The sequence below is a fragment of the Sciurus carolinensis genome, chromosome 6 (genome assembly GCF_902686445.1).
Source record: "Sciurus carolinensis chromosome 6, mSciCar1.2, whole genome shotgun sequence".
Taxonomy (NCBI): Eukaryota; Metazoa; Chordata; class Mammalia; order Rodentia; family Sciuridae; genus Sciurus; species Sciurus carolinensis.
In genome coordinates, this window is record NC_062218.1 from 126,096,691 (window position 1) to 126,113,308 (window position 16,618).

Here is a 16,618-nt window from a genome sequence, read left to right on the forward strand (position 1 = left end):
AGATTTTCTGTTTGTTGGAGTATAGATTTTCAAAATAGCTTCTAATTATGTTTTGTATTTCAATAGTGTCTGTCGTGATCTTTCCTTCTTCATCCCGCATTTTAGTAATTTGCATTTTCTCTCTCTTCTTTGTTAGTGCGGCAAAGGGTTTATCAATTTCGTTTATTTTTTCAAAGAACCAACTATTTATTTTGTCAATTTTTTCTTTTGTTTCAATTTCATCGATTTCAGCTCTGATTTTAACTATTTCCTGTCTTTTACTACTTTTGGTGTTGATCTGTTCTTCTTTTTCTAGGGCTTTGAGCTGTAGTGTTATTTGTTGATTTTTTTTTCTTCTTTTATTGAATGTGCTTCATGAAATAAATTTTCCTCTACTGCTTTTGTAGTGTCCCAAAGATTTCGATATGTTGTATCTTTGTTCTCATTTACCTCTAAGAATTTTTTTATTTCCCTCCTGATGTCTTCTGTTACCCATTCATCATATAATAGCATATTATTTAATCTCCAGGTGTTGGAGTAGTTTCTGCTTTTTACTCTGTCATTTATTTCCAATTTCAATCCATTATGATCTGATAGAATACAAGGTAGTATCTCTGTCTTCTTGTATTTGCTAACAGTAGCTTTGTCACATAATATATGGTCTATTTTAGAGAAGGATCCATGTGCTACTGAGAAGAAAGTGTATTCATTCTTTTTGGATGGTATATTCTATATATGTCCGTTAAGTCTAAATTATCAATTGTGTTATTGAGATCTATGGTTTCTTTGTTCAATTTTTGTTCGGAAGATCTGTACAGTGGTTAGAGAGGTGTGTTAAAGTCACCTAGTATTATTGTGTTGTGGTCTATTTGGTTCCTGGAATTGAGAAGGATTTGTTTGATATACATGAGTGAGCCACTGTTTGGGACATAGATATTTATGATTGTTATGTCTTGCTGATTTATGCTTCCCTTAAGCAGTATGAAGTGTCCTTCTTTATCCCTTCTTTATCCATTCTGACTAACTTTGGCTTGAAGTTCACTGTCGCCGACCAGCGGGACACAAAGTGAAACACGCACCACCCTCTACTTGCTTGGATGGAAAGGACCTTTATTACAGGAAGAACACTCACTTAACAAACCAATCAGAAACTTGTTGCCAAGGGGAAGTAGGTCTTGGAATATTACTGTTGGTAGCTTAGGCATGGTCTGACAGGGATAGCCAGTGTGCTCATCTTCCTGTTTACAGCGAGAGACAAACTACACGCCCACTGGTGCTATGCCAGCCGCCATCTCAGCTTGGTCTTAGCTTGGTCTTTGTGGCGCGTCCCCGGGCGTCATCCGCCACATCTTCCCCTTTCTGTTTATTAAAGAGACCGTGCCTGTCTTAGGTTGTCCAGGACGGAGCCACATCCTTACCCGTCACCGGGTATTGAAGTCTAAATCCTTCAATCCCTGTCTTAGGTTGGTATGGGCTCCTCCCGAATCTTACCCGTCATTGACTACCGGTCTAGCATATTTAGCCAGACTCGAGGGGAGGTTCCCACATCTATAGCGACCAGAGCTTGACGAATGATAGCTGTCTCTCTTTGTTGATGTCTATGTATCTTGTATAAACACCAGATACACAGGATAGATATAACACACAATAGACCACCAAGGGACAAAAATCCAAACCAACCTTTTCCCCATTGGACAACAGACTGAACAAAGGAAGCTAATTGGCGTACAGAGGCCACCTCCACTCGGGTACTGTTAATAGCAAAATTTTGAGATCTTAGGATAAATGTAAGGTTGCCAAACTTAGAGTTCCAGGTTCCATTAAGATACATGGATAGACTTTTGGATAGACTAGTAGCCAAACTTAAGTTTTGATATTCTACAGAAGTTATACACATGACAGATAAATGATGAACACATCCCACTGACATCAAATGAGTAATGATGTCTAATTGTTCTTGTATTGAGTCCACTTTCTGGTTGACCAACAGAATTCCAGCTCGCAGCTGTTGATTGATCTCTGATTGAACAGTCAAGGCAGAGGTGGTGTGTTCTGACAAGCTATTGACTGCTTCTGCAGTAGGAATTATGGTGGCCAAGGCAGCGGCAGCTGTGGCGGCAGCAGCAGGAGAGACAGCAATTGCAGTTACTATAGCAGTGGTGATGCCAAAGTCTCTCTTGGATCTGAGTAGAACAGACAGCTCATCCTCTTGGGTTTGTACTGGCATAGGAAGGTAGGTAGGATGCGCATCATGACAGCTACGGGGAAATCAGTTGCATTCCAACATTCTGTAAGAAAACAAGAACTTTCTGGACAAGTAAGGTGGCTACCATGAGTAGTAGCATTGGATACAAGGAACATGAAGGGAGGCCTGACACATACAGGTGTAGGAGGGAAGGCATTTTCCTTAGTACAATTTTGTACTTGGACTGTAGATTCAAAGGTAGCAGACATATTTTGTATATACGTGCAATTCTTTAAAACTCCTCCTAGAATCATAGATAAGGCTGAAATATCTGCACACACACCAAATGAATTGCAGAGGAGCCAAACATCAAAAGGATCTGGAGTGATAAATTGTGTGGGGTTTTGGTTAGTAAAGTTATATCCCTGGAGAGTCTCATTTTTATAAGTAAGAATATTAGGAGAAAAGGTGAAGGAATGTACTTGATCAATAAACACAGGTGGGGTTCTTGATTGACATCCAGCAGCCCTCAGAATCAAGATTTTAAAAATTTAAAATGAACAAGGCAACAGATAATTTGTCTTTTGGGGATCTGTATGATGCCCCTATTCCCCCTTTTTGTTTATAAAACATGTTTTTAAGTGTTAAATGGGCACGCTCAACAATGCTTTGTCCATTAGGATTATAGGGAATTCCTGTGACATGTTGAATACCAAAGGTGGAACAAAATTGTTTAAAGCCCTGGGATGTATATCCAGGACCATTATCTATTTTAATTTGTAACAACAAACAGTAACCAAGCAAATAAAAGCAATAAAAATACTAACACAACTAATACTCTAAACACATTCATTTACTATAGGACGTTCTTTGCTGTCTCTCGGGACAACCTTCTGTTAAGTTCCCTCACTAGGGGAGCCTTCCGTTAAACCTTTTATGCTGTCTCTTGGGACAGCCTTCTGTTAAACCTTAAGGCCACTGTTTCCTCAAATAGGGAAACCTTCTAGTTAATTACGCTAGCGAAACTGTCTTTTATTTACCTTATCCTTGTGGTGCTGATTCTCCTGGCTCTGAAGCAGCAAGGGAAGACCAGCTTGAATCTGAAGTGCCAGTCACTTGGGTGTGAGCAGCCACTTCTTCTGGGAGCCCCTTTACCTTCCTCAGGGAGACCTGGAGTATTCTGCTCTCCATTTGAGAAGGAACTGTTCTTCCTTCTGACCCTGAACTGCTGGATGGAAGGTGAAGCCGCTCCAAGCTCAAGGCACTGCCCCGGATGCCAGAGCTGCTGCAATCCCAGACAAGTGCCCAACAGGCAAAGTGGTGAAGTCCACTCCACCCGAAGACCCGCCCCCCCCCAACAGTCACCGCTTCAACCAGGGGAGAGAGGCCTCCCAGAGTCCCCGAAAACACCTGGCTCACTCTGGAGGTCCAAACCATAGTGCCCTCCCCGGAGTCCACTGCCGAAAAGTCCTCCCGACCCCGACAAAGGACGATGCTCTCTATGTGGGGCCCAGCATCACTCTCTGGCCAGTGGTCACCCACAGTAGCTGTGCTCCCAACTCGGGGGGCCCAGCCGAAGCGTCCCAGCGGTGTCGCGGCACCTGGCGCGGGGGCAGTGTGGCTGGGGCCGAGGGGCGTGGGCTAATGGCGCTTCTGGGGTGGCGGCGGCGGGGCCTCGCGCTCCTGGCCTCGGTCAGGCGGCCGGCTGGCCGTACGCTGGACAGGAGCTCTAGGCAGGCCGGGGAGGGAGGCTGACCCAGCGTCCAGGGGGCCACCAGCAGCAGCAGCAGATACAGCAGGAGCAGCGGCGGCGGCCACCGCGAGGCAAGCGGTGAGGCCATGGTGGTGGCGCCCGCCCACACGCACATGCCCAGCACGCTGGGAGGGCACGGGGCGGCCTCTGCCATGCCAGCCGGGGGAAGTGAACGGAGTGAGGCTGCCAGCGCGCTCCCCGCCTGAAAAGTTGTGGGAGCCAAGGGAGGGCGACCGGGCGGGCAGGCGCTCAGCTCAGAGGCCCGGAGCCTGCGCTGTCCCGAGTCCAAGGCCTATGGCTCCATCATCCACAAGTGGGAGGACTGCGGGAAGGAGTTCACGCACACGGAGAACTTCAAGCAGCACATCCGCATCCACACGGGGAGAAGCCGTTCTGGAGCGGGGAGTGCAGCAAGGCCTTCTCTGACCCCAACGCGTGCAAGGCGCCCGAGAAGACACACAGCCCCCTGAAGCCCTACAGCTGCGAGGAGTGTGGCAAGAGCTACCAGCTCATCAGCCTGCTGAACCTGCACAAGAAGCAGCTCTCGGGCGAGGTGCGCTACCACTGCGAGGACTGCGGCAAGCTCTTCACCACCTCCAGCAAGCTCAAGGGCACCAGCTGGTGCACAGCAGGGAGAAGCCCTACCAGTGCGACTACTGTGGCCACTCCTTCTCTGACCCCACGTCCAAGATGCACCACCTGGAGACCCACGACACTGACAAGGAGCACAAGTGCCCTCACTGCGACAAGAAGTTCAACCAGGTGGGGAACCTGAAGGCGCATCTGAAGATCCACTTCCCCCTACATTCCCTTTCCTTTCCCCGTTCGTTCCCCAGCCCCGTACGGGCCACCAAATGTCACCCACCAGCGGGACACAAAGTGAAATACGCACCACACTCTAGTTGCTTGGACGGAAAGGACCTTTATTACAGGAAGAACACTCACTTATATACAGTTAACAAACCAATCAGAAACTTGTTGCCAAGGGGAAGTAGGTCTTGCAATATTACTGTTGGTAGCTTAGGCATGGTCTGACAGGGATAGCCAGTGTGCTCATCTTCCTGTTTACAGCGAGAGACAAATTACACGCCCACTGGCACTGTGCCAGCGCCATCTTAGCTTGGTCTTAGCTTAGTCTTTGTGGCCCGACCCTGGGCATCGCCCTCTGCAGTCCACATTATCTGAAATGAGGATGGATACTCCAGCTTTTTTGCTGAGTCCATGTGCATAGTATGTTTTTTCCCATCCTTTCACCTTTAGTCGGTGGGTATCTCTTTCTATGAGATGAGTCTCCTGAAGGCAGCATATTGTTGGGTCTTTCTTTGTAATCCAATCTGCCAGTCTATGTCTTTTGATTGATGAGTTCAGGCTATTAACATTCAGGGTTATTTTTGAGATATGATTTGTATTCCCAGTCATTTGGATTATTTTTGTTTTTTAACATGACTTGGTTTCTCCTTTATTTGGCTATTCCTTTAGGGTAGTTCCTCCATTTGCTGTTCTTTTTTTTAATTTATTTTTTTTTTATTGTAAACAAATGGGATACATGTTGTTTCTCTGTTTGTACATGGCATAAAGGCATACCATTTGTGTAATCATAAATTTACATAGGGTAATGTTGTTTGATTCATTCTGTTATTTTTTCCCTTCCCCCCGACCCCTCCCACCCCTCTTTTCCCTCTGTACAGTCCTTCCTTCCTCCATTCTTGCCCCCTTCCCTAACCCTAACTCTAACCCTAACACTAACCCCTCCCACCCCCCATTTTGTGTCTTCATCCACTTATTAGTGATATCATTCGTCCTTTGCTTTTTCGAGATTGGCTTATCTCACCTAGCATGATATTCTCCAATTTCATCCATTTGCCTGCAAATGCCATAATTTTATCATTCTTTATGGCTGAGTAATATTCCATTGTATATATATACCACTGTTTCTTTATCCATTCATCAATTGAAGGACATCTAAGTTGGTTCCACAATCTGGCTATTGTGAACTGAGCAGCTATGAACATTGATGTGGCTGTATCTCTGTAGTATGCTGATTTTAAGTCCTTTGGGTATAGGCCAAGGAGTGGGATAGCTGGGTCAAATGGTGGGTCCATTCCAAGTTTTCTAAGGAGTCTCCACACTGCTTTCCAGAGTGGCTGCACTAATTTGCAGCCCCACCAGCAATGTATGAGCATACCTTTCTCCCCACATCCTCGCCAACACCTGTTGTTGCTTGTATTCTTGATAATCGCCATTCTAATTGGGGTGAGATGGAATCTTAGGGTGGTTTTGATTTGCATTTCTCTTATTACTAGAGATGTTGAACATTTTTCCATATGTTTGTTGATTGCTTGTAGATCTTCTTCTGTGAAGTATCTATTCATTTCCTTAGCCCATTTGTCAATTGGATTATTTGCATTCTTGGTGTAGAGTTTTTTGAGTTCTTTATAGATTCTGGAGATTAGCGCTCTATCTGAAGTATGATTGGCAAAGATTTTCTCCCACTCTGTAGGCTCTTTCTTCGCATTGCTGATAGTTTCCTTTGCTGAGAGAAAGCTTTTTAGTTTGAATCTATCCCAGTTATTGATTCTTGCTTTTATTTCTTGTGCTATGGGAGTCCTGTTGAGGAAGTCTGGTCCTAAGTCGACATGTTGAAGCTCTAGACCTACTTTTTCTTCTATAAGATGCAAGGTCTCTGGTCTGATTCCGAGGTCCTTAATCCATTTTGAGTTTAGTTTCATGCATGGTGCGAGATATGGGTTTAGTTTCATTCTGTTGCATATGGATTTCCAATTATCCCAGCACCATTTGTTGAAGAGGCTATCTTTTCTCCATTGCATGTTTTTGGCCCCTTTGTCTAGTATGAGAAAATTGTATTTATTTGGGTTTGTGTCCGTGTCCTCTATTCTGTACCATTGATCTACCATTCTGTTTTAGTACCAATACCATGCCGTTTTTGTTACTATTGCTTTGTAGTAGAGTTGAAGATCTGGTATTGCGATACCCCCTGCTTCACTCTTTCTGCTAAGGATTGCTTTAGCTATTCTGGGTTTCTTATTCTTCCAGATGAATTTCATAATTGCTTGCTCTATTTCTGTGAGGTACGTCATTGGGATTTTAATTGGAATTGCATTGAATCTGTATAGCACTTTTGGTAGTATGGCCATTTTGACAATATTAATTCTTCCTATCCAAGAACATGGGCGATCTTTCCATCTTCTAAGGTTTTCTTTAATTTCTTTCTTCAGTGTTCTGTAGTTCTCATTGTAGAGGTCTTTCACCTCTTTTGTGAGATTGATTCCCAAGTATTTTATTTTTTTTGAGGCTATTGTGAATGGGGTAGTTTTCCTAATTATTCTTTCCAAAGATTCATCACTTATGTATAAAAATGCGTTAGATTTATGTGCATTAATCTTATATCCCGCTACTTTACTGAATTCACTTATGAGTTCTAAAAGTTTTCTGGTGGAATTTCCTGGTTCCTCTAAGTATATAATCATATCATCAACAAATAGGGACAGTTTGAGTTCTTCTTTTCCTATTCGTATCCCTTTAATTTCTTTGGTCTGTCTAATTGCTCTGGCTAGAGTTTCAAGGACAATATTGAATAGAAGTGATGAAAGAGAGCATCCCTGTCTTGTTCCAGTTTTTAGGGGGAATGCTTTCAGTTTTTCACCATTTAGAATGATATTGGCCATTGGCTTAGCATAGATGGCCTTTACAATGTTAAGGAATGTTTCCACTATCCCTATTTTTTCTAGTGTTTTGAGCATGAAGGGGTGCTGTATTTTATCAAATGCTTTTTCTGCATCTATTGAAATAATCATGTGATTCTTGACTTTAAGTCTATCGATATGGTGAATTACATTTATTGATTTCCTGATGTTGAACCAACCTTGCATCCCTGGGATGAAACCCACTTGATCATGGTGCACTATCCTTTTAATATGTTTTTGTGTGTGATTTGCTAAAATTTTGTTGAGAATTTTTGCGTTGATGTTCATTAAGGATATTGGTCTGAAATTTTCTGTCCTCGATGTGTCTCTATCTGGTTTAGGAATCAGGGTAATATTGGCTCCATAGAATGAGTTTGGGAGGGTTCCCTCCTCTTCTATTTTATGGAATACTTTGAGAAGTATTGGAATGAGCTCTTCTTTAAAGGTTTTCTAGAACTCGGCTGAGAACCCATCTGGTCCCGGGCTTTTCTTTGTTGATAGGCTTTTGATGACTTCTTCTATTCATTACTTGAAATTGGTCTATTTAAATTGTGTATGTCCTCCTCATTCAGTTTAGGCAATTCATATGTCTCTAGAAACCTGTTGATGTCTTCAAAATTTTCTATTTTGTTGAAGTATAGATTTTCAAAATAGCTTCTAATTATGTTTTATATTTCAGTCGTGTCTGTTGTGATATTTCCTTGTTCATTCCGAATTTTAGTGATTTGGGTTTTCTCTTGTCTTCTCTTTGTAGTGTGGCTAAAGGTTTATCAATTTTGTTTATTTTTTCGAAGAACCAACTATTTATTTTGTCAATTTTTTGTATTTTTTTTGTTCCAATTTCATTGATTTCAGCTCTGAGTTTAACTATTTCCTGTTTTCTACTACCTTTGGTATTGGTCTGTTCTTTTTCTAGGGCATTGAGCTGTAGTGTTAGGTCGTTTATTTGTTGAGTTTTACTTCTTTTATTGAATGTGCTCCATGAAATAAATTTTCCTCTACTCCTTTCATAGTGTCCCAAAGATTTCGATATGTTGTATCTTTTTTCTTGTTTACCATTCCATTCTTCAGATTTGGGGAATTTTCTGATATTATTTCATTGAATAGATTGTTCATTCCTTTGGTTTGTTTCTCTAAGCCTTCCTCAATCCCAGTAATTCTTAAATTTGGCCTTTTCATGATATCCCATACTTCTTGGAGATTTTGTTCATGATTTCTTACCATCTTCTCTGTTTGGTCAACTTTGTTTTCAAGGTTAAATATTTTTTCTTCAATATCTGAGGTTCTGTCTTCCAGGTATTCTATCCTATTGGTTATGCTTTCTATGGAGTTCTTAATTTGGTTTATTGTTTCCTTCATTTCAAGGATTTATGTTTGGTTTTTTTCAATATCTCTAACTCTTTATTGAAATGATCTTTCGCTTCCTGCATTTACTCTTTTAACTGTCGATTGGTGCGATCATTCAATGCCTGCATTTGCTCTTTCATCTCATCGTTTGCTTCCCTGATCATTTTAATTATGTACATTCTGAACTCCCTTTCTGTCATTTCTTCTGCCATGTTGTCGTTGGATTTTATTGATGTAACATCTAGATTTGTTTGGGGCATTTTCTTCCCTTGTTTTCTCATATTTTCAGGTATCAGTAGACCGCTAAGATATTGCAGATTTCCTCTATTGACTTATAATATCCCTGAAGATTGCTAGTATATCCCCTCTTATCCTTCAGTAGCCTGAAGTCTTGGAGGAAGATCATAATGCGGTGTTCCACGAGGAAGCTGCCTCTCTAGGGGTGGTGGCCTTCAGGTAGGGTATATTCCCTGCTAGTGGGCAGAGGTGCCTCCACTTGTTGACCAATAGTCATCCAAAAGGGAACTAGGCTGCGGGCTGAGGCAAGACCTGTTTGGGCCTGTGTCTCTGCTTTTGCCATCCTTGTAGGAAAACTTCACCCGGCAGGGAAGACTCTCCCAGTGGGGAGGTCTTGCTGGTCAGTTCCCCTCCTAGCGGTTCCCCTCAATCTACAACTACCGCCTGGGCTGGGCTGCCTTCCTCTGCAATGTTCCCAGGGGCCCAGACCTACCTCATGGGCCTGGGAGCCTCACCCTTCGCAGACGAGTCTCCTTAGGCCGCCTCTCCTCAGAGAATCTGCCTGCAGTCCTGGAACCTTCACTTCGCCCCTAATCGTGTCTCTGTGCGAATCTTCCACCAAGAAATTGCCTAGATCCTGGGACCCTGCTCTGCACCTAATCACCTGGCTATGCAGCCCCTCCTCTGAGCCGCCACCTGGAGCCCCGTACAGTTGCTCCGAGCCCCAGCGACCCGCTGCACACCTCTTCCTCCGGACAGCTGCCTGGTGTTCTGGTGCGGTCACTAGGAGTCCAAGCAACTCACTGCACGCTTCCTCCTCCCGCCAACCTCCTGTAGCCCTGGGCAGTCACTCCGAGTCCAAGTGACCCGCCCCATTCCTCCCCCTCCTCCGGGTAGCCCCCCAGGTGTTCAGGAGCGGTTGCTCTGAGTTCAAGCGACCCGCCGCATGCCTGCTCCTGGCAGCCGCCCGGAGCTCTGGTGCGGCCGCTCTGAGACCAAGTGACAATCGCACTCCTCCTCTGGGCAGACCCCCAGTGTTCAGGAGTGGTTGCTCTGAGTCCAAACAGCTTGCCGCGCAGCTCTTCCTCCGGGCAGCCGCTGGAACCCTGGCAGGTTGCCCCGAAACCAAGCGTTGTGCTGAGTGACCTCCTCTACAAAGCTCCCAGTTTTCCGTGTTCACTGTTCCAGCGGAGGGAGGGGTATCTTGCCGCCTGGGCTTGGCAGTCTTCCTCTGCAATGTTCCCAGGGGCCTGGACCTACCTCCTGGGACTGGGAGCCTTACCCTTCGCAGACGAGTCTCCTTAGGCTGCCTCTCCTCAGAGAAGCTGCCCACAGTCCTGGAACCTTCGCTCCGCCCCTCAGCTTGTCTCTGCAGCTCTTCCACCGGAAGCCACCTAGGTCCGGGGACCCTGCTCTGCACCTAATCGCCTGGCTATGCGGCTCCTCCTCTGGGCAGCCACTGAAGCCCAGCAGGTTTCTCCGAAACCAAGCACTGTGCTGAGCGGCCTCCTCTACGATGATGCTCCCAGTTGTCCGTGTTCACTGCTTCAGCGGGGGGAGGGGTGTCTCGCCGGGCAACTCTACTTCACAAAGTTCCCTGCGTTCCGGGACTACCGCCCCATCCGGGACGCCTCCCCAATGGGAGAGACTCACCTGGCGGCTTTGAGTTGGTCCCAAGTCTCTCACTATCTCCTCTTTTGAATCCTGAGTCCTGGAGCAACATGAAATGCAGCCACCCTCTAGACCGCCATCTTGAAACACCTCCCCCATTTGCTGTTTTACATCATTGTTTTTCATCTCTTCCTAATTGAATATTTTGCTGAGAATGTTCTGTAGTGCTGGTTTTCTATTTGTAAATTCTTTTAGCTGTTGTTTATCATGGAAGGCCTTATTTCATCGTCAAATCTGAAGGTAAGTTTTGCTGGGTATAAGATTCTTGGTTGGCATCCATTTTCTTTCAGAGCTTGAAAAATGTTGTTCCAGGCCCTTCTAGCTTTTAGGATCTGGGTTGAAATATCTGCTGATATCCGTATTGGTTTCCCTCTGAATGTAATTTGATTTTTTTCTCTCGCAGCCTTTAAAATTCTGTCTTTATTTTGTATGTTAGGTATTTTCATAATAATGTGCCTTGGTGTGGATCTGTTGTAATTTTTTATATGTGGAGTTCTATAAGCCTCTTGTACTTGATTTTCCATTTCATTCTTCAGATTTGGGAAATTTTCTGATATTATTTCATTGAATAGATTGTTCATTCCTTGGGTTTGTTTGTCTAAGCCTTCCTCAATCCCGATAATTCTTAAATTTGGCCGTTTCATGATATCCCATAGTTCTTGTAGATTCTGTTCATGATTTCTTACCATCTTCTCTGTTTGGTCAACTTTGTTTTCAAGGTTAAATATTTTATCTTCAATGTCTGAGGTTCTGTCTTCCAGGTGTTCTATCCTATTGGTTATGCTTTCTATGGAGTTCTTAATTTGGTGTATTGTTTCCTTCATTTCAAGGATTTCCATTTGTTTTTTTCCAGAATCTCTATCTCTTTATTAAAATGATCTTTCGCTTCCTGCATTTGCTCTTTTAACTGTTGAGTGGTGTGATCATTCAATGCCTACATTTGCTGTCTCATTGTTTGCTTCTCTGATCATTTTAATTATGTACATTCTGAACTCCCTTTCTGACATTTCTTTTGCCACGCTGTCATTGGATTTTGTTGATGTAGCATCTAGGTTTGTTCGGGACATTTTCTTCCCTTGTTTTCTCATGTTGCTCAGGTATCTTTCCCTCTAGTAGTGAAAATCTGAGATATTGCAGTTTTCCCCCTATTGACTTATAGTGTCCCTGTAGATTTCCAATAAATCACTTCCTAGCCTTCAGTGGCCTGAAGTCTTGGAGGAACTTGATAATTCAGTTATCCACAAAGGAAGCTGCCCCTCTAGGGGTGGTGGCCTCCAGGTGGGGTATGTTCCCTGCTAGTGGGCAGAGGCGCCTCCACGTGTTGACCGATGGTCAGCCAAAGGGGGACTAGACTGCGGGCTGCGGCCCGACTGGTCTGGGCCTGGGTCTCTGGTTCTGTCGCCCTGGTGGGGAAGCCTTGCCTGGTGGGGAAGCCTCACTGGGCAACTCTCCTCTGCGATGTTCCAGCGGTCCCGGTTCACTGCCCCAGCAGGGAAGTCTCCCAGGCCTTTTTATTTTTTATTTTGAGACAGGATCTTGCTAAATTACTTAGGGCCTGGCTAAACTACTGAAGATTGGCTTAGAATTTGCAATCTTCCTGCCTCAGCCTCCCAAACTGCTGGGATTACAGGCATGTGTCACCATGCCTGGCTCTAGACTTGCTTCTTAAAATCAAGGAGAGCTTTTGGAAAGTTTTTTTCTCTCGTGTAACTTTTTTTTTTTCATCATTTTGATAACAAAATTTAACTTAATATTTTCATTCATGCTTAACATAGAAAAATATATAAATGAATAGGCTTTCAGGTTTACATAGAAGTATTGCTAACTGATTGCCTGTGATAATCAAGCTCCTAATATTAGTGCTATCCCTCATTGTGCTCACATGGTAAAATTTAGGTATCATTGACATTCAAAACCCTGGACTGTGGAAGAGAGAGTGAGTACTTTGGAATGAGATGGGCATGGTTTAGATTCCTGGCTCTGTCACATATTCCTGTGACTCTTTCAGCCTTTGGATCTTAATCTGTGAAATGGGATAGTAGCACTTTCCCTCTAAACTTGTTTGTTGTTATTGTTTGTTTCTCCATACTAAAAGAATTTCAGTTCAATTTCCTTTTTAAAAACTGGTACTAGCTGGGTACAGTGGCTCACCCTTATAATCCCAGGGGATGGGGGGTTAGGGTGTTGAGGCAGGAGAATTGCAAGTTCAAAGCCAACCTCAGCAACATAATGAGGCCCTGTCTCAAAATAAAAAAATACAAAGAACTAGGGGTTAAGCACCCCTGGGTTCAATTCCCAGTACCAAAAAAACAAAAAAACAAAAAACAAAAAAAAAAAAAAAACACCTGGTACTACTATTCAGAGATTACAATCTGACCTCATTTAGCATAGTGCAGTGCATTTTGGTTCTGATCTTTCATATTAACCTCTCATTGGCCCACTCTTTTTACTGAATGATGCATTCTGACACATTGTACTTTGAGTTGGCATTTCTAGAAACCAATTCATCTTTCTGAGCTGCTTTTTTTTTTATATACAATGGGATTTTTCAAGCCTGGACAGAATGGGTTCCTCCCCAAGGAACCCAATGTAGTAAGTGGGCCCCAGGCAGGGGAGAAGGAGGGCCTGTGTGGACAGGACAGACTGTCCCACTTAGCGATGCAGTCAGTTCAGTTCAGTGGGTGTTTTATCCCCCTGAGAAGTTCATGCTTCATTACAAAAGCCTTAATCATGAAACCAGGAAACTGTAAAAGATCTATGATCAATAATTATAAAATAGTCATAATAATGAATACTATTTATTATTTAATATGTGCCAAGACCTATGTTAAGTGCTTTACATGCATTATCTCATTTATCTTGAAAATAATCCTGTGAGATGGGTACTATTATTAGCCCCATGTTAAAAACCTAAAATGACCTTTTGATTTATGAAAGTATACACTACTACCACTACCACAGAATTTTATAAAATACTGGCAAAAATGAGAACATGAAAAACACCATATTCTTTTCTTTAGGCGTTATTGACATCTTACTATATGACCCTCTGAAATTTAGAAAGCATTTTTTACTTCTGACCAAGTTTAATTTTTAAAATTGTTGTCTAAAAATTTTAAAAAGAAGTTCTTTTTTTATTTTACTTGTTTTGTTCTGTGATACTAGGTATTGAACCCAGAGGCACTGTACCACTAAGCTACATCCCCACCTCTTTTTAATTTCTTTTTATTTTGTATTTTGAGGCAGGATCTTACTAAGTTGACTGGGCTGGTCTCAAACTTGAAATCCTTCTGCTTCAACCTCCCCAGCCACTAGGATTACAGGAGTGTATGTGCCCAGTACAAATTCTTATTTTAGAAAACATTGTGTGCACCCTGTACCCAAAGACAAATTTGTGCACCTTCTTTGTTTGCGTTTCTGCTTTAGTAATTAAAACCATCCCTAAATCTTGCATGAATCCAGCTGAATATCAGGCAGGTTATATATAGGGTAGGGCAAAAAAAAGACAAGTATATGAAAACAGTAAAGGAAAAAAAAAAAACACCTTATTTTGGTGTGTCAATTATTACAAAATCTCAGCTAAATAATTAATCTTAATAGGTGTGAACACTAAGAATTCATTCCTGAGCACATATCCTGGGAGCAGCTAGAATGGCTCTCTCAGGCTCTGAGTCTGCAGGTTGACTAGGGTGGCTTACTTTGTGACCCAAGATGGAGAAGTTATAACTACCATAGTGTGTTCTTCTCATGCCGATGACAGAAGCAGAAAGGAGCAAGGCCAACTGCACAGATGTAAGTCCCTTGACATCCAGGGGACAAGCAGTTCAATGTCAAGCCTGAAGGAATGGGGAAAGACACACCTGCCATGAGTGTCCTTGCCTCCAAAGTTAAAGCAAGAATATAGAAGTACAACATTCATAGACAGATGGAAAATTCCAATTCATATAAATTCTATACCCACTTCCATGTGTATATTCATCTACATATATATGTAATTATATAATAAAATGAAAGAAAAGATGTAACTGTGTATTAAAATTCTTTATGAAACATGAAATTGGGATATCATATGGAAGCAGAGTCATCAGCTAAAACATTAGGGTCATAGATATGACACAAATTAAGAAGTTTTTAGAGACTTGAACTTATGGGGAAACACAATAAAGAGTAAGTACAAAAGTATTCTGGGGGAGAGATCCCCTCAACCCCCATGTTAGTAAAATTTCCAGTGCTGTGACTAAATGCCTGAGAAAATAAGCTTAAAGGGAAGAAAGGTTTATTTGGTTTATGGTTTCAGAGGTTTCAGTTCATGGTCACTTGGTTCCATTCTGGGGGTGCCTGCGGTGAGACAGAACACCATGAAGGAATGTGTGCTGCAGCAAAGCTACTCAGCTCATGATAGCAGAAGCAAAGACAGATACAGGAAGGAACCGGAGTCCCAATAACCCCTTCAAGGGCCCACCCTTAATGACCCAACTTCCTCCCACTTGGCTCCACCTATTAAAGTTTCTTCCACTTCCCTAAAGCACCACAGATTGGCAAGCAAGCATTTTACACATGAACCTTTGGGGGACATTTAAAAATGAAACCATGATAACCCCCACCCTTCAGTTCCCATGTGGGCTCTTTAATCAGATCTAGGCGCCTGTGCAAAAGCTCAGTAATGAAAGAAAATCATGAAAGTTTTATTAATTTTACATGTATGTGGGAGTCTTCACAAGAAAGTGCCAAGAGATGGTCTTATTTTTCATGGCTAGTTTTCAGACATCAAATCTGTTGTGATTTCAAGATGGTTGAACTTTGGTGGTCTGCTGTGATGAGCATAATTTGTTAGCTTTGTTTGTGACCATGAATGAGTTTCCGATGTCTCTTTCAATCTTAAGTCCTATAATTCTGACCTTTGTTGAGATGTATCATTGAAGCAGTATGAACAAAACATTTCCCAAAGGAGTTTAGGTGGAGAGAAAAGAACAGCACATATGTCACAGATCAAACCAATGTACTCCAAGTAAAACTCCTGGTCAGTATGGTGGTGGTGTTCTTGTTATTCCTTTTTTTAACTTCTTTTCTTTTTTTCTTAATATGAGACTCTAGACTCATTACACTTTTCTAATCCAGCCAAAAACCCCACCAACTTCTTCACACATTTGCCTTAGATCCACCCACTACACATATTTGTTACATTTGGTCCTGGAAGATATCTAGGGTTTGGCTCCTGCTCCAAGTCCCAGCTTATCAATTATACTCAAAGAGTATCAGGAAACAGCAGAGGTAGGTGAGCACTGAACCACAAAAATGAAGACTAAATAACATTTTAAAGAAAAACTAAAATTATCTGTGGTCTAGGAAGCTGAAAATCAAGCTTATTTAAAATCCCTATTGTTCTTTTACAACTTGAGGAGATTTTGGACTCTGCCAGGAGTTGAAACAATGTTTTTTTCTATGTCTTGAAACTCTTATCTTGTGGAGTGATCACAGTGCTACATTCTACAGGTAGAAAGAAAAAATTCTGAGCTCTTCAGTTTCAAAAGAAAGAAACAGAGGGCGTGGAGACAAGAAGAAAGAGAACAAAGGATTAAAATTGCCTCACCCTGCCAAATAACAATGGAGTTTTTGTCTAGAATAACCCAGATGAAACAGATTTTTTTGTACACTACCACTTTCCTGAGAGCATTGAGAAAGTTGAAAATAGGTCTAGTGTGTGCAAATATATTTAAGAAATTCTCCTTTTTTTTTTTTCAT

The 16,618-nt window shown here is 42.6% G+C and overlaps 1 protein-coding gene across 1 annotated transcript in view; it reads left to right on the forward strand.

Moving 5' to 3' along the window:
* Positions 1-16,618, forward strand: part of Mcc (MCC regulator of WNT signaling pathway) — a 463,169-nt gene that overhangs the window by 101,970 nt on the left and 344,581 nt on the right. The gene's annotated exons all lie outside the window — the stretch shown is intronic.